We start from the raw sequence: 21,669 nt of genomic DNA on the forward strand, positions 1-21,669 counted from the left end.
TTACACTAAATAAGCCAAGTTACACTCTCACCAACTGAATGGTACTTCTCATACTTTTGTTGTTCAGTAATAAAATTGCATTAGGTGTCAAGAGTAACCTAATTTTTGTTTATTTATTTGTGTTTGTTTACCAGGATAGCCCAATCGGGCCGTGACCATTTTCAGTAGAGGCTTGAGGTCAAAAGATCTAAATACAGCACTGAACTCTTATATAACAAGTAAAAAATGCAACACTGATTTTTTCACAGTTGTAGTAAACCGTTTGTAGAAATATTCATCAATGAATAATACTACTAGCAATAATGTTGAAAGCACATTAGAAGACAAAATGCTTTATAGATTTTCAAATATTATAACAGTTACAGTTAGGTTTCTGAAGTTTGATCAATTAAAGCAGTCCTGACATCAGAGAGGTATGATGTGATAATCTCATATCAATAGATATGGACTAGTTTGGTCTGCTGTGTGTAGTGATGAATGAAATAGTTTGCAGCTGATACAATGGTACATACTTTGTATATACTAGCAGTGAGAGAGTAAAGTATCAGTGTTCTTGTTGTTAAGGTAGACAAAGAAGTGAGTAATTACAAGGTTAATGAAATCATAATTATTATTTAATGCTTTACTAAATAACTAATTTCAGTTTCTGAAAACTATTTTAAAGTCAGAATACTTATTTTATTGAGTTTTCAGAGACTTTTATCAACTTACTCTCCCTGTCTAGGCCTCCTGGTATTTTTTCACTTCTTTCTTCTTCTTTTGACTTTTCCTATTTAGGGGTCACCACAGTGGATCACCTGTCTGCTCATGACTGGCAGTGGAGATTTACGGTGTCAAGTTGCCAGCCCGGCACTCAACCTTCCACAGAAGGCACACACATGCTCACACTCACACCTAGGGCCAATTTAGAGTGTCCGTTCCACCTACAGCATGTCTTTGGGATGTGGGAGGAAGCTGGAGCACCCGGAGGAAACCCACGTGACCCCAGGGAGGACATGCGGACTCCGAACAGAAGGCACCCCAGCTGAGGATCGAACCGGAGAACCTCTTGCTGTGAGGTGGCAATGCTAACCACTGCACCACCTTGGCCACCCTTCCTGGTATTTTTTCACTACTGCTGTTAAACATTTCTTTTTGTATTCACAGCCTTGTTTTTTCTAATTTCTTGTTATTGTAAACTAAAATAACAATGGATATTCAAGCATGGGCATAGAAACAATGAAAAAACTTTACAAAGTAAGTATGTAAGTAAGCAAGTAATCAGTAAATAAACAAAACAAACTAGTATACTGATTAGGTATTTTTGCCTTGCTTGATTACATTTCTTCAGACTAATTCAAGTATAATGCATATAAGTTGAAATGCTATGAACATATAAACTGAAATAACTAATCAATCAATAACATTTAAAGACATGTACAATTTACTAATTCATTTTCAAAGCAACGGAAATACAAGAAAACCCCAAACAGTTAAAAGGAATGAAAGTAAGAAATAATGCAGGAGTACCTGCTATAGCAGTGGCTACATCTTAGACATTTTTTCCCAGTATTGCTTTGGATATATTTGTGCAACAGCAACTTGGTTTTATCTGAATAAATTTATGAAACCTTGTAATCTAGACATGATACCCAGATCTAGGTATTCATTTACAGGAAGAACAATTAAGGGTATTTTATTATGGGTGTGGCTGTCTAGAAAGATTGTCATAGCAGGTATGACATTTGTGTACTTGCTATAGCAACTGATCTCAATGGACAGAGCTATCCTTATAACATATCCACCCAACTTCCTCTCTTTTCTTGCAAAATTGATTTAAACATTTATCTCACATTTCCTTCTTACATGGCATACTAGAACTCATGAGATGAAGGATCCCTGGCAGACTACAATGGGAAAAAAGGAGACTTAGCAACCTTGAAGAGTGTCAGATGCTGAGCTACCTAATAGCTTATGGTATTAGCCCTGTTGTTTATGGGAATGGATGCACTCTTCTAGCTCTGTTGTCATGATAAGTACATACATTTAATTTACTATATTTCTGTATGATGGAATAAACTATCTGTCACGATTAAACTTACTAAAACTTACTATATTCAAACAGCACTGAAGCAATCAGCTAAAATGTTTAGCAGTAGTGGATACCTCATACACTGTAGCATTGCTCCACTAGCAGACTAATAGCTTCCCTGACCTATAGTACATGCTGATGTTATATTAATATAAAATCACTGCTGCACTTTCCACTAAATAACATAGCATTTCATTGCAGCCTCCATTTAAGCAACATCCATTTAAGCAACACAAATACTGCTCTGTTTAGTTGTGCATGTGCAGCTATAACCTATTGTTTTATTCAAAGGTTCTTTAGCAGGCAGTATGTAAAGGAATAAAACATCAAATACGTCTTCTAATTAGATGAGCATGCCTGCAAGGAATCTCCTTGTGCATTCTAATAATTACCATTACTATTCATGAGGAGTGCAATGCAGTTACAATGCATTGACCTCAGTAGTAACAATGGTAATAAAAATGCATGCCCTGCAACACAACCCTGAAATCAAAATCACTACCATGTTCTTCCTTGCTACGAATCTTTTATTTGTTTTTAATTGTTAACATTACAATGCCAAATGTTGCATTCCAAATTCATTTCAAAATGCCTTATCTTATTTCTCCATTATAATAAAATGCAAAGTGAAATGTCGGAGCTGCACTTGCAATCTGTTTCTTATCACCAGATGCATTAATATGCATTACATAGTAGTACTACTGCATTACTGCCTGTTCTGCAGACACAAGAAAGGAAATAAATGTCATGACACAGTTTTCTTTAAAGCAGTGCTTTAATGTAGCTTTTGTTTGCTGTATCATAACCTTCAAGCAGGTATCATAGACTAGAGATTGTTACCATAAAGTAACACTATGTTTCCTCTCCATTGCACAGTGCACTAAATAAGTTTCCCATGCCCCTGTTTCTTTGACCAAACACAGCATAGTTTTCTGCTAGTGTAGTGTCAGTATTTACAAAACTGCCATGCTGCTTTCATGTTACAGAATTCACCAGATACATTTCCTTATGTATTCAACCTTGCACAGCACACCTTTCTGTTAGCACATTACCTGTGCATAGAATCATGCTGTGTTGCTTTCTCATGACACGGTACACCAAATAGGTTTCACATTCTCCTGTTTGCTCAGCCATGCAGAGCACACCTTCCTCTTAGCATAACACCAAAGTATACAATTGAATCTCAAATTAACATCATGTTTGGCGCAACTAAATCATTTTAGGTTAGGAACAGAAATCTGTAACATTTTAAAATATTTTTTTCCAAACACTGTTGAGCACATGGGGAAACAACATCCTTCTAACCCTCCCACTAGATTACCTCAGGAAAGTTCATCTGAATGCCCTGATCAAAGTAATTACAGTAATCCAGAATCAATGTTAAAATGTTTGTGGATTCTCAGAAGTGGCTGTTGGGAATTAGAACCTGCAGCATTTGGAAGGAACAATTTGCAGCCCTCAGTCAGTTTCCATGTTTCAGACTTAACTTTGACATAGGTTCATAGGTTGTTACTAGGCCACTGACCACTAGGGCCCTTACAACCCTAGCAGCACACCCCAAACCATTTTGGTCCTGAGTATCATAGGCATCTATATGGAAAGCATATTAATAGGAAGGTAATTAAGGATTTGTAGGGGGGATTAGTTAGGATGATACTTTTCTTATTGATGGTCTTTTGTCCATGGCTTTGGCGCTAGTCATTTGTCTGTGTTAAATCCACTTGCAAGATGTTAGTGCTCTGGGGGCAGTTTATAATGGCTTCCAATTTACAGTCATCTGTGAATACCAAACAGAAGTGGGCCCAGCACAGAGCCCTGGAGTACTCCTCTAGTGACTGGTCCCTTGGTTGAGATGGTCTCACTGCTCCTAACTTTTGGGTCCTGTCTGTGAGCCAGCTAGCAATCCAACAAGTTATTCAAGGATTTATGCTTAACTCAGAGAGCTTGTCAACAGTTTTAGAGTGAAGTAATGTATTGTATGCCTTTGTCAGGTCAAGGTATGCATCATGCACTGTTTTACCCTTGTCCATTGCCTTGGTGACCCTCTGAAGTCTGCCAGGTTAAGTAAGCATGACCTTCCCTTAACAAATCCAGATTGGGAAGGATCCAGTGATTATAGGTTGCCAATGTGCTTGTTTATGATTTTAATGATAGTTCATTCCATGAGCAATGATGACACATATATAATGCAATAAACTATGAAGGTTATGTTATGTTTGTGTCCATGCACAGTTTTCATCAACTTTGTAAGCAAATGTATCAAGTATAATGTCTAGTGAATGCCACTGTTAAACTTATAGCAGAAATGTATTATAGTAGTGTCAGTGAATACCAGAATGACATACCTTAGTCACATTGGCTTGAAAACTTTAAGATTCTGAATCAGTGTCATTATATTTTTTTCCATATTTATATCCTTCTTCCTTTGGGTTGAATTGCACAGTGTTTGAAGTTTGAATTTCTGTGTGTACGCTTCCAAGCTATGTCTGAAGCATCTGTTGTAGTCTCTAGCTTTGGGAGCGGAGGGGTCCTGCATGAAGGGAATGCCCACATTTAGCCTCACTTGCTTGAAAAAACATTTCAGCTCCATGGGTATATCAGGTTCATAGGTGGTTATTGGGCTATTGACTCAAAGGTCTTTATAAGCCTCCTGTGAGTACCCAATATAATACTAGAGAAACCCAATATAAATGGTCTTCCCTAAACTTTTGAGATCTTAGTTAGCAATGACTGCCCATATCTAGGAGGGTAATAGGTGAAATCCCCAGCAGGAATTTACAGTTTCCTATCCAGTCATCCAAGCTAAGCTTAAATGTGGTCATAGTGGGGCTTTGTTTGATGTAAATTGGTAGCATATTCCAGAGGAATGGCAACCTCTGAGAGAAATATCTGTCTATCCAGCAGGTTCTATTTATGTCAGAGGCCAGGTTAAGGTCCCTGGAGTGGGTGACCCTTGTCCCATTTGACTTGCAGATGTACAGCATTTCCATTAGGTTTGGATCCAAGATTGCTCTGTAGGCTGGGCACAAGTGTCCTCTAAGTAGTCTTGTATGATACTGAGTACGGTGACAGTGACTTCAGTCTATCAATGTATATGTGCTGGAGACCCTGAATTTTCTTGGTTAGAAATCTCTGAGGTCTCTCAAGTTGCTGCAAGTGCCTGGTAAGGTACATACCAAAGGGAGCATTGTGCTCAATTACTGGCCTGATGAGGGTCGAGTACAGGGGTGTTATGACCTCTTTCACTCTTGAGGCAATACCTTTGCTAGTGAGGTGTGCAACGTAGAATGCCTTCCTTACCACAGTAGACACATTGTGGTCATAATTTAGGCTACAGTCAACTTGTATTCCCAAGTCTCTTACTACTGCGTTGTTACTTAGGGTATTATTATTATTTATATGATAGTCTGCAGGGATATCATTTTTGCTAAAGGGGATGATAATGCATTGTTTTTGCATTGAGTTTGAGTCCATGGCTTTGCACCAGTCATTGGTTTGTGTAAGTCCCTCTTGAAATATATTGACATTGTTTGGGTATTCAGTGAATTCACCTAATTTACAGTCATCATCAAACTTAGTCAGCCACAGCCCCTCTGTTTTAGTCTGAACTTCTGAGAAGTGTATTCCAAACAATAGGGGGCCCAACACTGACCCCTGTGGAACCCCACTGGTGACAGGTCTGCTGGTTGAGGTAAAGTCCTACATTTTGACTCAGTGTGATCTGCTGTTAAGCCAGTTAGCAGCCCACCTGATGACATAAGGGTTGATATTCAACTGGGACAGTTTATCAATGATGCCCGAATGTGGGATTGTGTTGAAGGCCTTGGCTAAGTCAAGGTAGGCTGTATGCACAGATTTGCCTTCATCTCTGGCTCTGTTTCTTGAAGAAGTCCACCAGATTTAACATGCATGACCTGCCTTTGACAATACCAAACTGTGTCAGATCAAGGGTTTGGAGATCACCTATATACTTATTTATATGGTCCATGATGATTTGCTAAATGGCCTTAAAGATAAGGCTGGTTAAGCTTATGGGTCTGTATCTCCCAGGGTCTGTTGATGTACCCCCTTTATTAAGGGAGATGACAGTTGCCGGTTTCCATTCAGCAGGGACAAAACCAGTACTCATGATTTAGGAACTCCATTAGGTACTGTCTTCAACCACAGCCTGTTTTAGACCATTTAAAATGCAACCTAGGATGCCATCCTGTCCCGTAGAGGCTGTATTTTTGGCCTTGGAGAGAGCATTAACGACTTGCATTTTGGAGAGGGAATGTGGGGTAGATGTATAGGGAATGTTTTGTGGAATGTTTTTCAGGGGATAGAGAGTTGAAATTTTCACAAAACCTGTTGGCTAATAGGTGAGCTATTTTCACAGGATCAATGTGTGTGATGCCATCCACAGCCAGTTCAGCACACACCTGGGTCCTACCTTTTAGGTTATGGGTATAGCTGAAGAATGCCTTATGGTTATCCTTAACTATGGTTAATATGGGAATCACTTCTTCTAGGGAATGGGAATTTTTGTTCCAGGTAGATCTCAGGCATCACTGAAGCATTTTCATGTGCACCCAGGATAGTGGAGGCCGTGTATTCCAAAACCCTGAGACACTCCCTGGCCAACAACACCACCTCTACAGCAAGTTTAGGGAAATATTTTTCAGGCTGTTCCACGTTTTTTGTAAAAGAAATGTCTTTTGACAGTTTGAGTCTAACAGCGAGCATAGGAAAATCACTCAGTTTGAACTGGAAAAATCTTCATTTTGTATGTTAAGGGAGACCTGAAGACTTTTGAAGCATTCCATGGTGGATGCAACGGTCCTGTCCATTGCAACTAGGGAGACTATCTGAATGAAACAGTCATCTAAGTATGGGTTACTGTGAATGGCCTTTATCCTACACTATTTAATTAATGAAATCAGACAATTTAAAACATTGGGAGCAGTAACCAAACCAAACATCATTGGGGTAAGATTATGGTGAAGTCTCCTTGATTCATATCCGAGAAAGTCCTTGCAACCTTGTTATTAAGAGTGTGAAGGCAGGCATCCTTAGGATCTGAGGTAATCGGGGTCTGTAAAAACAAGAGGAGTAATAAGGTCTGAACAGTTAACATTATGAATTTTCAGATCTCAAGAAGGTTTGGAGTTTTGAAAATTCCAGAATGGATTTGCAAGGACCTTCTTTCTGTGGGCTAGAAAAAGTCATGTATAGACATGTTTTTATTTCTCTCTTTTTCCGGTAATGAATCTCTGACCACTAATATCAGAATGCTCTGCAGATTAAAAAGGAGTCAGGTGCCTTTGATATTTTGGCACAGGAGGAATCCTTACCATTCTTGATTTTTTGCAAATTGTAATTTGTAACCGTGTGAAGGGACATGTAGGATTATGTTTTCCTGTGCTATCATTTTCAGAAGCATTCTACGAGTCTTCCTGCAATCTTAGGTTGGGTCAGGGTATGAAACCAGTGCAGGGGGGGGGTACGATAAGATTAAATGTGAAGGAGAAGGCTCATATAGTCTTGGTTGCTTCTGGGTGCTGAAGATCCACATTTATCATTATTTTCTCTCTCTGCTTTTCCAATTTTTCTTGTATTGATCTTTTTTTTATTTTTATTTTTGCACTTCACTGGCTTGCCTTTACCCTGCCTGCAGTAGTAAAGGCTTAGTTTAGTGGAATAGTTTTGTCATACTTTGACAATAGTACATGTATGACCTTTCCCCTTTCCTCTATTTTCCTTATACTTCATTGGTAGGATTCTCAAACAGAAGGTCATTGTCTAAATGTGCATTATAAACTGCATTTTGGCATCCACTGTCAGTGGTTGTAGCATCAGCCAAGTACGTTTGGAAATTATGTCACCCATAGCTGCCATTTGAGATACTGAATCCAGAACATTATATCCACACTTATAAAGAGTTTTGCCACTGGGCTAGCAGTCCATCAGTTTTGCCCTTAGGTACCCTCCAGACCTCAGTTGGTCCAAGACATTTGTATAGAAACTGGTAATATGACTCTGATAGTTAATGATCTGATAGCAAGGATGGCATATGCATACTCTCTTTCTAAATCTGTCTAGCATTCTGTTTTCTAATCAGTGGGATAGCACTGGAGACAGGAACAAATTTGGATGTATTCTCTGGATCCATAGACTCAACAGCTGGATCCAGCGTGGGACTGCTATAAAGGTACTTATGGGACTTTTGGACCCTATAAGTTCTGTCTGCTTTCTTATTAGATGCAAGTAAAGGCATCTTTCATTGCTCACAAACAGGAGGAATAGCTATAGGTTTAGGGAACTCTAGGCCAAGTAACTCAAAGCAGAAGAATAGCTAGGGTGGGAGAAAGGATCACCCAAGTGTCAGAAAACAGGGGGTATAATCAGGAGATGCCAACTGATCATTATTGCATTATCAGCATTCAGAACTGAATGCCAATAGTGCATTTATATTCAGGGATGAAATGCTTTTTCTACTTTTTGCATGAAACAGATTTTCTTTTTCCATAAGTACAATTTGAGGAAGCTGGCTGCAGATCAGAGAGAAAGACCTTTCCTGTAAAAGTATTGAGGAAAGGATGCACCTTTTCTTCACTCCTCAGCTAAGAGTTGAGTGATACCAGATTGGGAAATGGCATTAGGCTCAGTCTGGGCAAGCAGTGTCTCTGAGTCAAAGTTTTAAATTTGTGTCTGTAATGACTCTTTCCCTTTCCATTTGAAGTGCTCCTTAATTTTATCAAATGTTTCTCTAGATGCGATATCCCCTGTAAGTGATAAAGAATAAATAATAATGCTGTCTGTGTCAACGTCATATCCTAAGGAGATAAGACAACTGAGAATAGTAATCCAGGTCTTCTCACTTAGGGTCCAAGACATCTGCTTCTATGTTAGTTGGAAGGTGTTCCCTAGCTAAATTAACTCTTTGAAATATTTTACTTTAGCACTGCAAAGTTTCCCTGAAAAAAGTAAATAAAGCCCATAACAATAAAATTAAATGCTATGACTCATCTCAAGTAGTTGATGAATTTGCATCGATAAGCATTCTACCTCATTAATTGTTTTTGTTGGAAAATGATTTGTGGGTAGAATAACTGCATTCCATTGAAGTACCTGATTGGTACTTGATTTAGAACCTGGATCACTATGCTCAGGCTCACTCTGCTCCCATACCCTATCCCCAATTCCCAACCACCCCCACATCATCTATACTTATCCTAAGCTAATCTCCACCCACCACTTTGCTGCCAATCACAAAATAGTTTACAGTCTATAGTCATGCATCTCCTTTACACATCTACTAACCACTTCCCACCTTTTTACTTCCTTTCAGTTGGATTCCTTTTACATTGTAACCATACAAACTCTCCCACTTCACCCAAGCCTCAGCCATTCAAACCCTAGCCAGTGTTCTGTCAATATCCGGTTAACATTTTCACTAACTGAACACTCACATAATAATTGGCATGCTATTCAAAGTACTACAATTCACTTTCCTCCTCTTTCTTGCATACCTAACCAGCTATCATACACTTCTCAACACCAGCCTTATGCCCAGTTGCTCAGCCCACTGTTATCAATGACAATTACTCCCATATTTCATTCTTTATAGCCTATAACCTTTGCAACCTACCTCACATCCATCTTTTCAAACATAAACAAAAGTAAGTAACCCAACCAACAAATTAATTACAAAGAACAAATTTAAAATTAAGCAGCATTCTATAAATCCTAACTATGGCACCACTGCTGCCCTACTTTACATTGCTGATACCATTAATAAAAACAGAAATACCAGAAACCTAGTGTCATTTTTACTTCATTCCTTGACATGTCCAAACCACTTGACACAGTCTCTCACCATTAATTATTACTAAAGCTCTTTTCCTTGAGTCTCTCCCTCTCCTGGTTTCACAGCTATCTAACATACAGATTCCAAGCAGACAAATGGTAACAAGAAAACTCATCATTTCTACTCATTACTGTAGGAGTACCACGTGGTTCCATACTTGGATCCCTCCTGCATAACATATTTATAAATGATGTACACACTGCTTCCAAGCACTCTACTCTTGTACAATATTCAGATGACTCCACACTCATCTGCATAGCCTCTAACCTACAAAAACTTCAAGAAATTAGTCAAGAATCGTTTATACCCAATAAATCCAAAGCAAACTAGTAAAAAACAAATAATGAACCGTTGAGGAAACCAGAGCTGGAAAATGCCTGTAAAAAAGTCACTGACTGTGCAGGATATCCAAAATAGTCAAGGAAGTTTATTAAAGCACTTTTCATTTACCTGTTTAGGTAAACATCTTCAGAAAACATTATACAATGTTAAACCAACTTAATATAGTGTGTCAAGAATCGTTTATGTCCATATAACCCTGGCTAGACAACTCACAAGCTGTATTTATCCCCCCAAAAATGAAAATACTACTTTTTACTCCAAAAACATTCTCCCAAAGCAAAAGTCTTGTCAAAATCACTTCATTAAATAATACATGTCCCTATTACCAAATTATTAGGAGTCATGATTGATGACAACTTGAAATCTGACCTACACTTTCAAGCTGTTAATGCTACAATAAAATATCTCCTTTAAACAACTAAGTTTGTCTGAACTCCCACATCACCTCCACTATAGTCAGCTACTACTAGTCTAATATACTATCCTGATATGTTTCCAGCACTAAAAGTCATGCTTTAACACTATCACCCTACCAAAGCTCTTCAGTCTAAAGACAAACTCCTCTCCGTAATTAAAGCTCAAATGAATTGGAAGCCTCCTTATACTCAAACTCTGTAGCTACTCTCTGGAATGTCCTTCCACATGTTGTCAGGCTTCTTGAAAACCATCAGGCATTTAAAACACATTTAAGAAAACACCTCTCAACATCCTGGCTTTGTAGCTGTACATCTCCAGGATAAGTATAACATATCCACTTCCTTCCTTCTTTTCTATTATATCTCTGTTCTCCTCTACTCTATTACCAACTATTACTCTGTCTTCACCCACCCCAACTTTCATCTATGCCTCTCTTAATTCTTTTACTACTTATTTTATTTATATCTCATAATTAAATGAACCATTTGATTTCCATTCTTTGTAAATATCTCAAAACTCTGTATTGTGACATCTATCATACCGCTTGTGGCATCTGTCCTACTGCATAGTTATTTAAAGATATTTGTATAGAGTATGTTTAGTATAAGAAGCCTTACTATTGTATGTATAGTTACTATCTTATCTATTTTGACATTGTAACAATTATTTTAATTGTGTCTTGCCCAACATTGTTGATATTATATAACTTAAATGATTTTCTATGTACTGCATGTAATGGAGCTTTTCTCTATGGCGCTCCACTGAAAAGGGGCAGTTGTACACAGCAAAACTTCCCCAGTCAACATATGTAAAATAAAAATAAATAAAATAAATGTATTTTTCCATAGGGGACTTCATACATAAATTGAGCCATTCTTGAGCATGTAAAAAAAACTTATGCCACAGTGATTCTTTGCTCAAGCACAATCTGTGGTTACAAAACAGAAAAAGATTTGACCAGCACCCATGAACCAGACCCCTCCTTGAAGCTTTGGCATAATAATCCATTCTTTACCTTTTTTGGTGCAACATCAACTTTTGAACTCTTGGCCTCTGAATGCGAGTGGTTGTCTTCAACTTCATGGCCTGTGGCACCCACGGCCAGCTCATGGTCAAATGGAGGAGTTGACATGGTAATGGACTGCTGGCATCAGCCCCACTCCTATCCCCCAGAACAATATCAATATCTCATTACTTGGTTGTCTTTCTTCAACTACCATAAAACACTGTTCAGACCTATAAGTGCACATATTATTTTTTATCCATTAAACTACAAGACATGTGTAGGACTAATAGTCATGCAGCATAAAATAAAGTGCTAGTTAGCAACTATGTGAAGTGTGCAGGAATTTAATAGGCAAATGTATAGCTCTTTTGCTAACAGCTTGGGACAGCCCAATGGATGCAAGTGTCCCTTTTCAAGGGCAGCCTAGGACTACTGTCTGGTGAAGTGACATAGTCAGAGTCACAGAGTAGACAAATGAAGGTGGATGAAGTCAAACTCTGCACTACAAAATCAGCTCCTAGTCTTACTCATCTGCACTAACTATGTGTAGAATGCTGTAGCCCAACACAGTGCACTTCAAACATATGTGCCTGCAAAAACAAAAGTTAATTAAAACTGTTAAAATATTAACCTTAAACATTCAGACTTCATGCTGGCTGCCAAGTTTATTCACTGCAAATTAATAAACATACTGTCAACAGTCAACAAAACAAGGAAACCAAGGATTGTACCTGAAGAACATGGCTCATATGATGATCCTGTTTGCTTCAATCAATTCTGTCCTTTGTACCAAAACTACTGTGGATTGCAGGAGCCAAGTATTTATACACACATACACACACACACACACACACACACACACACACACACACACACACACACACACACACACACACACACACACACACACACACACACAATTATCACTTATAGCCACATGCATGACTGTACACCTCATATATCGGCTTGAGAACAATTGAATGCATACATTCATAAATAAAGGTCCAAAATGTATTTCAGCTCCCTGCTATCAAAACTATACAGTGAAACATACTGCAACCCCTCACCCCCATAAGCTTCTTAGCTCAAATTAGAGGCAACTATCCAAAAATCAGGAACAGATTTTAAATGTTTCTCTTATATCCCTGTAAAGTTGCTGGAGTAAAAAATGCATTAACAATCATTTTCAGAAGGATAGAAAGTCTGTCTGAAACTCATGCCTGCCATTATTTAATGATTGCAATCAATAACACTATACCAGTTAGCCACGAGTTGTTGCAAGGGATGGATGAATATATGGCTCAACCTCTTTACTCAGGTTTTTTGGACAAAGCCAAATTTTAAATACACTTACATTATTTGATAAATAGGCAAACTCACTGTACAAAGTGTCCCTTTTTAGGGATGACCCAATAGCAGTGCCTGATTGACTTGCTAAAAGACACACATTAGGCAGATGGAGATGAAAGGTTCATACCCTGTATGTTTAACAACAGGAAGTGGTTAGTTAATAGGTCAGAGCTTGAAGTGCCAGAAAACTAATTAACTTGAAATGCATTTTTTGAACAACAGCTGTAAAACACTTATCGCTAGCATTATTGACTAACTGTCATCCTCAGTGATTTATCAGAAAATTAAGATGTTAAGGAAAGTCTGGTATTTAGTGCAGTGGAGGAAGGCTCTATGCTCTTAGTGAGCTGCTACCTGTAGTCAAGAGTACAGGGTTTGATTATTTCTAGTTATATTTGACTACAATCATGATCAAGTAAGAGGGGACAGATCAACCAAGCTGCTGTATGCAGATGATGTGGCATTACAGGCAGACTCTGAGCAAGAACTTCAGCAATGGACAGGGGAATGGAATGTAGAACTGAAGGCACAAGGGATGTAACTAAGTACAGATAAAACAGTTGTAATGGCAGCAAATTGGGGAAATCAGAAGAAGTTGAAAAATGAGATAGAAGGGAAAACAGTGGAACAGGTTAACAGCTTCAAGTATCTGACAGGGGTGGTTGAAGAGATGGAAGGTCTGAATGAAGAGGTCAGAGCTAGAATCAGTGGGACTACAGCCAACTGGCACAGATTGTCAGGTGTAGTATATGACAGAAGAATGTCAAAGAAGCTGAAAAGTAAGGTGCACAAAACAGTGTTGTGACCAGTACTACTGTATGGTGCAGTAACCTTGGCAGCAAAGGCAGAGCAGTTGAGGAAACTGGAGGTGATGGAGATGAAGAGCCTGAGATGGGTGGTAGGATGCATATTGTGGGACCGATGAAGAAATGAGGACATAAGAGTGGAAGCCAAAATAGCTCCAGTTGCAGAAAAGGTCAAAGAGAAGAGATTATGGTGGTTTGGACAAATGTTCAGAAAATCAGAAGACAATCTGGTAAAGATTTTGGACCAACAGGAAGAAGTCAAGAGGAAACAAGGGCATCTAGCAAAGAGGGGATGGATTGTGTCAGAGAAGACCTGTGACAGTCAGGCATGAGTATCAAAGAAGATAGGAGAGTGCCATTGAAAAGAGAGAGAGAGAGAGAGACAGAGAGCGAGGGAGAGAGATGGCGATAGTTGACATGAAACCCTGGCCCCATGTAGAAAATGTAAAAAAAGGTGGTTGATGATGATGATGATGATAATGTCCGCAGTGTGACTGAGTAAGTCACATACTGAGATAGCCAATAACTGTGACGCTGGTTTTACTGACTAATACTAATCCCCAGTAATTTACCTTAATTGAATTTTCTTTGTGTTTGTAAATCCATCACAGTTAGCTACTGTGTCTGTAAAGCTAACCCAGTCATTCAGTTTTATGTAATACTTGTGATACACAGTGAATGCAGAATGTGTAATCACATAAAAGCACACAAACACACACACATATACACATGTACACACTCTCACACTGGAAGGGACAACACACTCACACACACACACACACACACACACACACACACACACACACACACACACACACACACACACACACACACACGCACACAGATACTGGAAGGGTCAACACACACAGTGGAATGGAGAGTACACATACTGGAGGACACACACAGTCTAGAAGGGAGAACACAAATGCTGAAAGAAGAACACACACACTGGAAGGGAGAATCAGAAACAGACATATACACACATACCGCATCCTGCAAAACATTCTTATTGCCTCTGCAAATGAAATGACTCTCTACTTCTGCCATTCTGGAAATCTAATCCCTCATGCACTCTAAATCAGTGCTAAGTTCTACACAGTCTCTCTCTCTCTCTAGGACTTGACGGTCTGCAAGATTGATCACCTATGCACTTTGAAACATTCATAAGCTTTCTGCAATCTTTCTGACATGCTCTCTGTAATATCCATTCTGCCATTCTGAAAGACTGATCCCACATGCACACTGAAACATTGCTATGCTTTCTACAATCTCTCTTCCATGAATTTGCCATTTGCTGCAAAAACAAAGGCCTGAGGAAAAAGCATACTAACCACATTTCCTGTGCTCATCCTCTCCTCAAATCTCACACACAGTAGACATGCTGACATCTCCCAGTACTGAGAAGAAAAGTGAAAAAAAAATCCTGTTGTCTTCTAGGGCTGAAGAGAAAAGTGGAAAAAATATAAATCCCCTGATGTCTTGCAGGGCTGAAGAGGAATGTCAAACAAAACAAATATCATGTGTATCAAATCTTCTGTGTTTGCGTACTGTCTCTGAAAGGTAGTAAAATATATATTTTTCTGTTTTTAAAGCCACATGCTAGAAGGTAGCAGAGAATTTTTTCCTCTGTTTTTTGAAGTCACATGTTGGATGGTAACAAAGTGTTTTTTTTTTTTCCTTTTTAGGCCAGGCTGTACCCTTTTATCTCCAGAAAGCACCAGACCCTAGGCAGCTGCCTATGTCTCCTTGTGGTGGATCCAGCTCCGATGGCTTCCACCCTCATGAGGATAGTAAGATAATAGAAATCCCATATTCCTGTTCTGAAATTGCCAATTAGGCATTCATGGAAGTTGGTCTCTGTTCATTGGCCTGGTGGGATGTGCTAAGCACCTCTGGCATGAAAGCCTTCAAGGAGGCTTCATCAGAGGCCTCACTAACAGCAAATGTATTGTTCAGGGGTTATAAAATGTTCCTCATTGGGGCTTACACCCTTGTTCTGATTGGGGTGTGGGTCAGACACCTGCTTCAAGCCACTCACAGCCATTCCTTCCTTCCTTCCTTCTCTTTGAAAGCATTTCTTCTCTGAGAGGATGTTGGTGGCTGAGAACAAATCTGCTAACCCCATCACAGACTGGGTGATGGCCTTGTGCCTCTTTCTTTCCAAAGATTGTTGAAAGGGAAGCTACTTACTTGATGGAACCTATCACTAGCACAAAAGTTCCTTGATGCTGTGAATTCAAATGCCCTGGAGCAAATTGTCCATACCCTGACAAGAAGAACAAAAATTCTAGATCTGGTCCTCACAAACATGTCAAACGGGTGCTCTGCTGCAACTGTCATTAGTTAAAACTGACCACAAATAATTCACCTTCAAATTAACACTAACACCAGAACTTACAAAGGGTGAAATCAAACTAAAAAACTTCACCAAGGCAAACTATACCTTCCTAGGTAAAGGTATAAATGCATTCCAAGCCCCACCCCAAGCTGGAAGTGGTAACAATGCCAAAGCTTACACTAAAGCCATGTGTTCTCACTTGCATAAGTTTATAAACTTGTCTGTACCAGAATCAAAACCAGAGCCCCAAGTAAGATCAAGCTGCCATGGTGGACTTCCAGCATCAACAAACTCTACTATAAACCCAAAAAGTTGCTGTCCAAAAAAAACAAAGACAAAGATCCAACAATGGAAGAGCACACACCTTAGCCTTAACAGGCAAATAAAACAACTTGTCAAATCCTCCAACAGCTCCATTGAAAGAAACCTAGCAAGTACTGCCAAGGATAACCATAAGGCCTTTTACAGCTACATACACAACCTAAAGGTTAGGACTGAAACATGTGCAGAACTGGTGGCCAATGGTATCGCACACAGTGACGCCACAAAGATAGCAAACCTGCTAGTGGATAGGTTTGGTGAAAATTTCACTCCCTTATCCCCTCCTAACTTGTAACAAACCCTCCCCCCAACCCACCCACCTTCCATAGCCAAAGAGTAGGTCCTCAAAGCCCTGTTCAAGGCAAAGATCACAGCCTGTATGGGACCAGATGACATCTCAGGCTGTTTTCTAAACAGGCTAAAACATGAACTAGCATCACCACTAAGTACCCTTTTCAATCACAGCCTAACCACAGGCTTTGTTCCTGCAGAATGGAGAACAGCTACAGTTATTTCCTTCCGTAAAGGTGGTCTAGCAACAGACCCAGGGAATTACAAACCCATAAGCCTAACCAGCCTCATCTGTAAGGCAATGGAACATATCATTATGGAACTTATAAATAAAGACATAGGTGACCTCCAAACCCTGGACCCTACCCAATTTGCCTTTGTGAAGAGTAGATCCTGCCTGTTAAATCTGGTGAATTTCTTTGAAAGTGTGACCAAGGCCATTCATGAGGGCAAATCTGTGCTCACAGCATACCTCGACTTGGCAAAGGCTTTTGACAAAATCCCGCATTCAGGCATTACTGATAAACTTAGCAAACAGAATGTAACCCCCTTCTTTGTAAGATGGGTTGCCAAATGGCTCCCAAACCAGACACACACTATCAAAGTGGGTGACTGCACATCATCCAACAGACCTGTTGCCAGCAGGGTGCAGCAGAGTCAGTGCTGGGCCCCCCTACTGTTTGGTATAAACTTCTCAGAAGTTCAGATCAAAACTAAAGGGTTGTGCTGACAAAGTTTACAGATGACTGCAAACTAGATGCAATTATTGAATCCCCAAATTATGTCAGTATACTCCAGGCGAGTCTCACACAGATCAGCAATTGGTGTATTAGTCACGGTCTCAAACTAAATGCAAAGAAATGCATCATCATTTCCTTCGGCACATACAATGTCCCTTCACACTATCAAATCAACAGCAATAACCTAAGTACCCATGAAGTGGTAAGAGACCTGAGATCACAGGTTGACCATGACTTTAACTTCGGCCACCACATCTAGCATTATAAGGAAAGCTTTCAACGTGGCTCACTTGATTAGTAAAGGCATCACCTCAACACCAAAACAGGTTATAACGCCCCTATACTCGGTACTTATCTGGTCCATAATTGAGTATAACACCCCATTCTGTATGTACCTTACTAAGCACCTGCAGCAATTGGAAAGACATCAGAGGTTCCTAACAAAGAAGATCAAGGGCCTCCAGTATAGTGATCAACTAAAGTCCTTGTCACTATACTCCATATTGTAGAGACTTCTAATGGGAAACTTATGCCTGGCCTATAGAGCAACCCAAGACCCAAACCTAATGAACTTACTGCATATCCATAAAACAAATTGGTCTAGGGCTACCCATTCCAGGGACTTAAATATGTCTTGCATCTTAAATAGGACATGCTGGAGGGACACATTTATCTCCCATCAACTGCTGCGTCTTTGGAACAGGCCACCAATTCATGTGAAACAGAGCACCTCTATGACACTGTTCAAGAGGAACATGGATGAGTGGATGGGGCACTGTAATTTCTTACCAGGGATAGTACCGACAACCCTCCTGGACATGAACAGTCATCACTAAGAGCAATCTTGAGTATTGACTAGTACTTCTACGGTATTAGATTGGGTTGAAACAGCGAGGCTTAAAATGACATCTGGGTCAATAGCCTAGTAATCTCCTATGATCCTATAAATATCCTGAATACTGTGCTTTGGCCATATACAAAATACATGATAATTATGAAAATCTTTGTGGGTGTAATGCCTACAAGAGATTCCTCTATCCTTCTTAGGCCCTGACATATGGTTGACTTTGGTCAACTAGAACTGTACTTTAAACTATATTTTAACAAGACAAAAAAGTTAAAAGAAGCACTAGAGACAAAAAGAAGGAAATGTTATTCAATGGATAGTTATCTGTCTTGAGCTCTGGAGTAGGCTGGACCATGCAGGACATTAGACAGTAGCACTATGATGTGATGCATGTGGTGTGAACTGTGGCAAAATAGATATAGTGTGGAGTGTACATATGCCTTTTTTATACTGAAGGTATTTTGATGTCCCAAAATAGAGATCCTCCACACCTGGAAGGGAAAGGGGTCTGAGCTTTCAAATTCGGGCTGGACATGTAAGCTTTCTACAAAGAAAATTCCAGTAGTCAGGAATATTGCAAGAATAATCTTAATGATGAACATGTGATATGAATGCACCAAGCTGTTTCATCTGGAGGTGAAGGAATGAAATTCCAAAGGAACAAGAGGTTGAGGAGTCACAAATGATATATAAAGGAGGCTCAGGGCAGGAAAGTTATACAGTGATATTTTTTTCACTAGAAGCATGCAGTGGTAGAATGATAGATCAGCAGAAAGTTTTAGGTGTGGTAGAGATGAGAAAGGACAAGGCAAAAGCATTATTTAGTTATGGTTTCATACAGACTAGATATGCTTGGGTCTTCTTTCAACCATTTTTTATGCTTGTATTCTGATAGTTGTGACTGCAAGGGGGCCATTTTAAAGGTAAAAATGCCAAAGAAATTATAGGGCTGGATTCATTAAAGCCTACACAGTACTCTAAGACTGTCTGCACACTTTGTAATGTTTATTTTTTTTTTTACATGTTTATATATGGGGAGTGTGTGGCTTAGCACAAATATAGTGAAACAGATAAATTAAAATTAATGGAAGTTGCTTCCATGATAAGGACAGCATAAATTACAGCTGTGAATGAAGTGTGTGTATAGCTCACCTGGTAAGCACAATGCAGAATACAGCAAATAGGATATGTATGCCATGGTTCAATTCTACTAACTTTTAATGATGAAACATAATAAACAATTTTTAATCGAATGATACATGTTGAGCTTTGGCTGTCTCATTTGTGCTTTGTTCACCTCTGGGCAAACATGGCATAATGCCTGAGACCACAAGCCAACATTGTCAATTTCAGAAAAGATACATTGTTACATCTTTTGCTTTCCATTCTGCAAACACACTAAACAACTTTGCAAAGTGGACAGCATGCTTCCAGAACACCTGCAGTTCCTCAACTCCAGAAGACAATAAACAGACATTCTCCCGGATTTACTATTCTTCCATGCAGGACTAGGTAAGTCCTGCGTGGAAGAGGCCATTCAGGAGCAGGATGGCAGCGTGCCATACATATTAATGAAGGTGCTCTGCCTGAGCTCCTACTCTTATGCGGAGAGTGTAAGAGTACAGGGGGCGTGTCTAAGAACAGAGCTCTCAGAATATACATACCCCTGCAATGAAGAACAGCATAAAGTCCTAAAAGAATGAGTGAGACTGCTCATAGTTGTACGTATAACCCCAGCAACACCCCCCACGTGTACAAGAGCAATAGTTAACACAAAAAATATAAACAATATAAAACAAACCAGCAATATCCAGGTGCCTCCGCAAGAAAAAAGGAATAAACTGATTATGTAAGTAATCAGGCAGAGCCAAGACTCCAGTTCTCCATGAAGTTTAATGGTACCAGATACAAACACAAGCACTTTCACTGACTGCTTCTTCAGGTGTAAATGAAAAGTAAAAAAAACACCATTTTATATTGTTTATTAATGTCACATGACCTATCATCTAAAACACCTCAAATAAAAGTTGTACTAGCATAATAAAAACACATAAAAATATATATATACATATATATATATATATATATATATATATATATATATATATATATATATATATATATATATATATATATACACACATATATACATAACAAAGGTTAAACACATATCTATATATACAAATTCCTATCTATAAATTTTATAAATGTATAAAAGCATAATGAAAGTGCATAGAAATACACGCACACACACACACACACACACACACACACACATATATATATATATATATATATATATATATATATATATATATAAAATGAATGAGTATAAATAACTATCTATGTAAAGGTCGAGTTTTTCAGGACGGATCTCAAAGGAATATGGTCATTCAGACCATGACCTGTATCTGCCCTTAACCTTACAATCCATTCAGCCTTCACCCTTCAGTTCTAGTTTTGATATCTCCTCCCCTCGCATTAACCTTACATCTCCCCAATACCCTAAACTTGAACAAATGGTGTTCGTTTGTTTCAATGCCATGTTTAGCTAATGTATTATGTATACTTCTTTTTTTCATGTGGTATAAATGTTCTCTAATCCTAAACCTAAGCTGTCTGTCAGTCTTCCCTACTTAGTACTTCTGGCATATTTGCCATACAGCTAAATAAAAAACATGCATACTTTTCAGGTAGCACTGGTTCCCAGCTTGAATTTATTTGCCTGTGTCTTGATGTATAAATTCTTCATCTTCAGAAATAAACTTACAAAACTGGCAATTTCTACATGGTCTCATCCCTCCAGTGGTCTGTACCACATCATAATCCCTGGTAGTACAAAGCTTCCTTCTCAATCATTTTTTATTTTTAAAAGTAAATTGGGGTTGTGCATCCAAATGCTTGTTCACCTGTCTGTTTGTCATTAAGATGTTCCAATGCTTATTAAAGATATCTGTGTATAGTCTAATATTTCGGGAGTAGCTCAAACACATCCTTAGCTTATTAGATGTGAACTGCCTGTTTTCCTCATGGATTAAGGTGTCCATAGTGTTTTGTGAGAAATAAGGTCTAGCTCTAGTTTTTCTTAACTTGGCTACATCTGCCACGTTTCTTTGTATGAGCTGCTTGTTGTATCCCCTGTCCATAAGTTCTGTTTCAACTATCGCTAGTTGTCTCTCAAAATCTTTCTCATTGGCATTGATCCTGGAGGCTCTATAGGCTTGATTTTGTATTATATTTCTAAAGATGTACATCGGCTTCATACTCTCCCCACTTAGCAGGCTATTCACG

The 21,669-nt window shown here is 38.9% G+C and overlaps 1 protein-coding gene across 1 annotated transcript in view; it reads left to right on the plus strand.

The window, feature by feature from the left end:
• Positions 1-21,669, plus strand: part of LOC122791477 (extracellular calcium-sensing receptor-like) — a 289,465-nt gene that overhangs the window by 109,985 nt on the left and 157,811 nt on the right. The window lies entirely within an intron of this gene.

This window comes from Protopterus annectens, chromosome 17.part0 (genome assembly GCF_019279795.1).
Source record: "Protopterus annectens isolate FY-2018-M chromosome 17.part0, PAN1.0, whole genome shotgun sequence".
Lineage (NCBI taxonomy): Eukaryota > Metazoa > Chordata > Ceratodontiformes > Protopteridae > Protopterus > Protopterus annectens.